Source organism: Geospiza fortis, unplaced genomic scaffold (assembly GCF_000277835.1).
Source record: "Geospiza fortis unplaced genomic scaffold, GeoFor_1.0 scaffold175, whole genome shotgun sequence".
Lineage (NCBI taxonomy): Eukaryota > Metazoa > Chordata > Aves > Passeriformes > Thraupidae > Geospiza > Geospiza fortis.
The window spans coordinates 102,961-109,955 of NW_005054528.1; the positions used below are offsets into that span (position 1 = coordinate 102,961).

Consider the following 6,995-nt stretch of genomic DNA (forward strand, 5'->3'; position numbering starts at 1 on the left):
AGGAGAAAGAGATGGTTCTTGTGTGACCTTATTAAGAAGGAAATGTATCAGTAGCCTCTGGGATTTAGCTAGAAAATATATGACTGCTCAAGAAGGTTATTTAAAGCACTGTCTAATATCCTAATTAACAGGGACATTCATAAGAATTTGCTTCTTCTTGAATGTAGCACTTAATACTGAGTATTTTATCAAACCTGCTTAATAATTTACTTTTTTTTCTTTCTCATAGGATTTACAGTAATTAATCCAGAATCTTCTTCTGTTAAAAAAAACCCAAAGTCAACAGCAGACTGAAAAACAAAGGTTGCATTATGACAAATAGATTAGTAGGGCTTAGAATGCACCCTGGCTAAGAATTATGGCAGCTGCACATTACTCTATTTCATCTCATGAACAAAAGCAGTGACTTGTTAATATCCTTGATGCTCCATTAAAAACTTAACAAATAATACACTTAAGGAACTTTTTTCCCCAGTAATTTTGCCACTCTTTCTAGTACGTTTTTTCTATTACTTTTCTTTTTCCTCTTTTTTCTATTAAGGCAAGAGCCTGAACTCCCCTGAGAGTTTTACTTGTTTCCTGTATTTTTGAACGCTTTAGCATTAATTTTACCACTTCTCTTACAGCTGAAGTAGCCATACAATTGAAAGCATAAAGCTTTCAGGCTGCCTACTGCAAAAATTTGTCCCAACTGCTCCACACTGACCTTTTGACATCAGAGGATTGCTTCTATGTTTTAAAGATAAAAACAGAGCTGTGTTTCTGCTCTGGTCAACAAATCCTTGTTTAAGTTCTCATCATTGATTTTTTTTACTTATTGGAAAACATTAGTATTAACTAATAGAAAACACACTCGTATTAACTAGTGTCAAAATGTTTTTTCTTCATACATGCAGGTGCTCCTCAGGCTTAAAGAAGTATCTGAAGAATTCTGCCATGCAACATATATGTTTTCTTCAGAAAAAAACAAAGCCAAATCCAAAAAACAACCCACATACATGTAGAATGAGTGCCTTGCCTGGTAAAACCTAAAACTAATTTAACTTGACACTTTTAACTTTTGTAGAAAGAACAAATTAGGCATGATACTTAGAAAATGTAAATAATTAGCTGATATGTTAATGCTTTCTGAGGAGGAAGGTAGTGAAGAGAAAGAAAAAAAAAATGCTGGGGAAAAAAGACCAAAAAAAATTTTTTTTTTAATTAAATCACAGCTGGTTCCCATCCAGATGTTGTGACTTGGGAGGAATATTTTTAATGACACTTTTGTCTTACCAGAGAAACCATACTGCGTCTATGCTTTCTAATACCAAGTAATATTTGTGAATATTTCACACATACCTATTGCTAATTTTCCATGTAAAAATATTTACTGATTTTTAATAATAATGCTGCATTATTCACAGTTTCAGAAATATATGAAAACATGTGGTAACATGTTCAGCAATACGTTCAATGGAGTATTTGATTTCTTTTCCACTGTACATGTGATTATTCTGGGTTAACCATCAGACTTGATGGTTTACAATTGGAATCCTGAAAGTATTGCCCAACCTAAGCCATTCTATGATGCTGTGTTACACTTCACATCATAGTTACAAAAACATCAAAATTCCAGTCTCATTAATTGTTTGTAAAGTTGGCATAAGGAAAAAAAAAAAAAACAAAACAAAACACAAAAGCCTCAAACCTCAAAATGAAGGGCCCAATCATACTATTCTTAGCTGCACTGAATAGAGGTCCCATCACAATTCACTCTTGAACCACCAAAATAATTTATGAAGTCAAAATTATGCTATTGACTGAATTATGAGTAAGAACTTCCTTTTCATCAACATGAGCAAGGATAATAGAAACTTTAGAAAATATGTTGTTAAAGATAACTCTTCAAAGGATCGATCAGTCATTGAAATTGCACTGATAATCAGAAAATTGTAGGGATCTTTCCAGCTAAGTTTAGGTAGTGGCAGTGAACACAAAGATGCAGAAAGCTCAGACAAATTTAAGAGCAGTTGAGAGCTGTGACACTCAATCTTACATAACTTGTTTCATGTCTTTTATAAAACAGCAAGCTCTACAGAGACATTATTATACTTATTTTTTTGTTAACAAGAATTTCTGTTCTGGAAAGACTGTTTTCTTTATCATAATATGTATATTCCACTTTAGATTCTTATATTTTTTTCTCTATCTTTTAAATTTTTCTTTATTGCAGCTCTTCATCTTGGAAAGTTCTTTAGATTTCAAATAGACCTGTATATCAAGAATGATCCTTTTAAAATAATGGTGCTATAAATATCACCAGCAAGGAATTCAGATCAAGATCAGAACAGATGTAACAGAAAAAAGGAGTTCAATTGTGCTTCCTCTGTCTATTTCAGCAGCCTGTGCACATGCCACAGTGAGTGGTGTGTTGCCAGATCTGGTCCTAAAATGTACGTGTTTTATGCCTCTATATTGTGCAGTGCACCTTGACCAAAAAAAAAAAAGCTTAAAAAAAGCTTCATAGATGCATAGGAAAGGTTTTGTCCTGAAATTTTTACATAGTCAACTCTAGGATGGACTTCATCCAGCGAATGAAACTAAAGCTGTAGAACAATGTAACGCCTTGTTCACAAATGTGCAATGTACAAAACCAGACTGTACACAAAACTGCAGATTGTATTAACAAAAATGCAAGCATTCAGAGGATTTATTTTGCAAAACATCTAGCCTTGCAAAACGCTGTTAAAGCCACAATAATGATACCTAGGCAGGTAGTTCAAGAGTTGCATGTCACAACTCAGTGCCTTAAGATACAGCCCTAGAATATGCAGCGGGGAACCTCTGGAATATATAGAGTACAAACCTGTAAACTTGTAAATGTTTAGTGCTTTAATATCCTCTTGGTGAAAAATGTTACCTTGTACTAGTTCTAGTGAGAACGGAGAATAATACTCCTCAGTTGAAGTAGGAGATATAAAAAAACATATATACCTCTGTTTTCAGATAGGAATTTAAATCACTGAGGATGAGTGCAACTTCTCTGATGAAAGCTGCTTCTCCTTATATGCAGCAGATGCAGATTTTCTTTTGTAATCTTGAAATTTCTGAGCAGAAGATTCTCAAAGAATGAAATAACATATTTAAAGACAGAGCAGCATAATATGGCTCATGGGTTTTTTATTTCCCTTGAAGACTCTATCTTGTTAGGTATTACCAGACACCTGGAGAAGAAGCTGCACTGGGACTTGACACTAATCTATTGACACATCATAAACATCAGGTGCCTGAAGTATTAAGAATTATCTGTAGTTTATCTTTAAATGCTGTGGGAGTGCCTGGTACAGCAGATAGAGCAATCCCCAGCTTGAGAGCTTCTTTCTGCACATTCTTTTTTAGCTGTTGTTTAACAAAAGCTGTGACCACCTCTTTTTTATTCACACCTACCTTATTCCTGATACATTTACAAAACTCCCCAACTGCACCACAAGTATAGCAATAAATAATTTCTAGGATGACCAACACTACTCTTGCATATTGCAGACAGTTTTCTACACTACTGATATTTCACATTGAGGAACCAATTTCTGGTACCTACTTGTGTAAAGAAACTATTTGTTTTCCTTTATCCATCTACTCTTACCTATTGAAAATCTGCAGGAAGAAGTTGTGATTTGTTCACACAGGGAAAGGCAAACTAACTAACTAAAAATTTTGGTAGGAGAGATACACCTACATGTATGTTTGTACTTTTTTTTTTCTGATGTCTGCACGTCAAAATAAAGCAAAATTCTGTTTCTTTTAGTCAGGTGAGTAGGTCACCATCATTTGAGATGAGCCAAATTTTCTCTAAGGTCTAGAGTGAACAGAAATCTTCTTTCATCCATGTTGAGTTTCCATTTTCTACTGCTTTCCTTCTTCCCAATAAAAATTAATAGTTTGGCTGTTAAGTGATACAAAAGTCACATGGAATTTTGACCCTGGCAATGAGAATTGTACAGCACTTTCCAATATTTAAATATTTATAACAGAATTTTGCTTGAAAACATTGTTTCTAAACTATCTTTAGAAAATGATTGCTGAAGATAAGAACAATATAACATGGGTTGGTGAAGTGTAAATGTGTAACTTCCCAGTATGTTACCAAACACTTTTCTTAATGCACATCAATCTCAGGTGCACATTAAATCACAAATGATCAATTTTCAAAGGGCCTAAGGACTTGCAAGTCTCTTGCACCAATAAAAGCTGAATGTATACAGCATCCTCATCTGTCCATCCAACATTTTATACATATATGTATGCATACATGTTTAAATTATTCCATTTTATGGTACTGAAGAAGTTCATTGATTCATATATAAGTAACACAGGCAACTGTGGTACATAGGTGGATGCTGCAAAGCAATGAGCAAACACACAAGGTGACAAATTCTGTGATTAGTGTTAAAGAGAGGCAAGATTACACCACTCTTACCCATATCAGGAAGTATTTCATTCAACTGGTGGTCCTTTTGGGTCAGTCTGAAACCCCTAGTCACTAAGTAACACTTTACTCCACAGGTATTTGTTGATATAAATTGGGTTATCTGTATAGTAAAATACTATTCATGAGAAATAAGGGAACCATAAGGCCCATTGGCTTCACTAGATCTTACTAGGAAGTGAAAGGAAAAAAAAATGCACTCCTAATAGGAGTGAGAAAATTTGAATCTTACTAAGAAAAAAATTATTTATTTGCTATTAAATATTAATAGAATCAATTGGAGGTACTAAATAATAATATAAAATTTAGCATGTATATACATCTCCATATAATATGTACATATATATACACACACATATATATGTATGTATATATAATGTTTTAAAGATTATTGTGCCATTAAACATTTGCCAAGAAAATGAGAATGAAGAAATGCAGTTCCATTGTATGAATTACATAGTATGAGATTATCATGTTTCAAAAATGTATCTGTAAAAACTAATCAGAACATTTGTTAGAGAACCCTTACACAATTGTTAACCTTCCCTTTACTGAGGTACTGAAGAAAACTGCTTAACTGGTTTGATTAACTAACAGAGATGATAAAGCAGCTGGATTTTATTTTTTTTTTCCCACTGCCTACACCTTTGACTCCTAACTGTGTAAGTTACATATGCAGACACAGGTTTCTTGGAGTGATTCAAGATATAGTAGACCCAGAGAGAGGGCTGATCCTTTACTATTTCTTCTGAAGTCTGCAGCTTAAATTTTACATGAGGCAGAAGTACAGGACCAGACATAAAGTACTGCCTACATTCTAAATGCAAATTTTATATAAAATTTACTCCAGGGATGTGGAGATGGAGAATACAAAATGTATTTTAGTAATGCAAAAGTACAGTGAAGAGGATCAATTTTCTCCTCTAGCTACTTTAAATCTGAGCCTTTTCTAAACAGAAACCAAGTACACTGTTTCTGACTGTGTCTGTTTTGTCAATACAACTACAAAATATAGTATCAGTAAGTATGCTTGAACAGGTTGTATACTAGGTAGAACTGAATGTTTTCTAATCTACTGACTGGACCATGAAAACCTCCAAAATACTCTGTGTAGATAATGAGGGAAAAAAAGACCAGCATTAGATATATGTTATGAGGAGTTTCAGTTAACATTTTCCATAATTGTCATAATGAAAACTCTTATAGAAACCACAACACACTTTTTAAGTGAGGAAATTCCTCTTTTAGCTTTATATAGATTTCAGGAAAAAAATCATGATTGATCTTATACAGTGAACACTGTAAAAAAGAAGGAATCATATTTTCCATAGGGATTTTACACTACAAGTGAAACTTTACTATTCAGTAGCATCAATACATTAATTAATTGCTTTATATAGACATTACATGGTTGTAGGAAAGTATAATTTTCTGTCTTTTAGTAACTATTACACTTGTCAGTAGGAAAAAAATGTGGAGTGTTTCCTTTTTAGCTTTCTGACAACTCCATTTTACAGTAAAAAAAAAGTTGACATTACTTAAACAAGTGTCATGGAAAGTTATTTGTTTTTTAAAGCATGAGTAATAAATCAAATTATCTCTGGTTGTGCCCTAACCTAAACTCTTTCCTAAAGTGTCACTTTTTGTTAAAATCAATTTCAGATTTTAAGTGTTGCTCCACTCACCTAATTGATAGCAACACAAATTCATGATAGGCATAAAATGAAATTGTTTCTGTGACACAAGTCAATAGTCGCTTGAGGATTAGTTTACAGTGACCTTGTACAGGCAGTTTTTTTTTCATTTTTTTTTCCTTTTTTTTCCCCCCACTTATGAATGTTCCATTTCCAGGTCATCGATTACTTGAATTTTGGTTCTTTAATCTGTCAATTACCACTGGCCATTTCTATTCAGTTTAAAGTATTAGATACAGCTGGCAAGTAGAACATTTGGTGTTCACAGATCACAGGGCATGGTTACTCCAAGGTATTATGAATCTTCTTTAGGTACATCAAGTGACTGCAGTGCAACTTCTTTCCCACTAGCTGCATACACAAAATGAGTCTGTGTCATTTCTGATACACTCAGCTCATTCCCCTATGACTCAGAACAGCATATCAGGAGAACCACAGGATAAAACAGATATGACATTTCAAATATATTTAATAGTCATTATCCAGAGCCTGCTTTCAATCCGAACGTTAAAAATCACTTTGGAACATACCTGTAGTGTTTGAACATTAAGCTGCATTAATCATGAAGTAATACTTTAAATTAAATCAACTGGAGCCAATTTCTGCCCTCACCTTCACTCTGCAAGTTCACTGGTCTGAAATAAATCTTCTGAGTTTCGACTTTAAACTACCTGCTAAAAATTAAGTCATTCTTTGATTAGTATCCTATATCCAGTGGTCCAAATTCTGCCATTTCTCACATTCACAAAAGTCAGTAGAGGACAGTGTGGATATAATTGGCAGCAGAATGCAGTCCAGCTACAATTTCTAAATGAGCTTTGGTAGAAGACAGA

The 6,995-nt window shown here is 33.7% G+C and overlaps 1 protein-coding gene across 3 annotated transcripts in view; it reads right to left on the bottom strand.

Annotated features, from left to right (window-relative positions):
- The window catches only part of PCDH10 (protocadherin 10), a 91,401-nt gene that overhangs the window by 78,403 nt on the left and 6,003 nt on the right, over window positions 1-6,995 (bottom strand). The window lies entirely within an intron of this gene.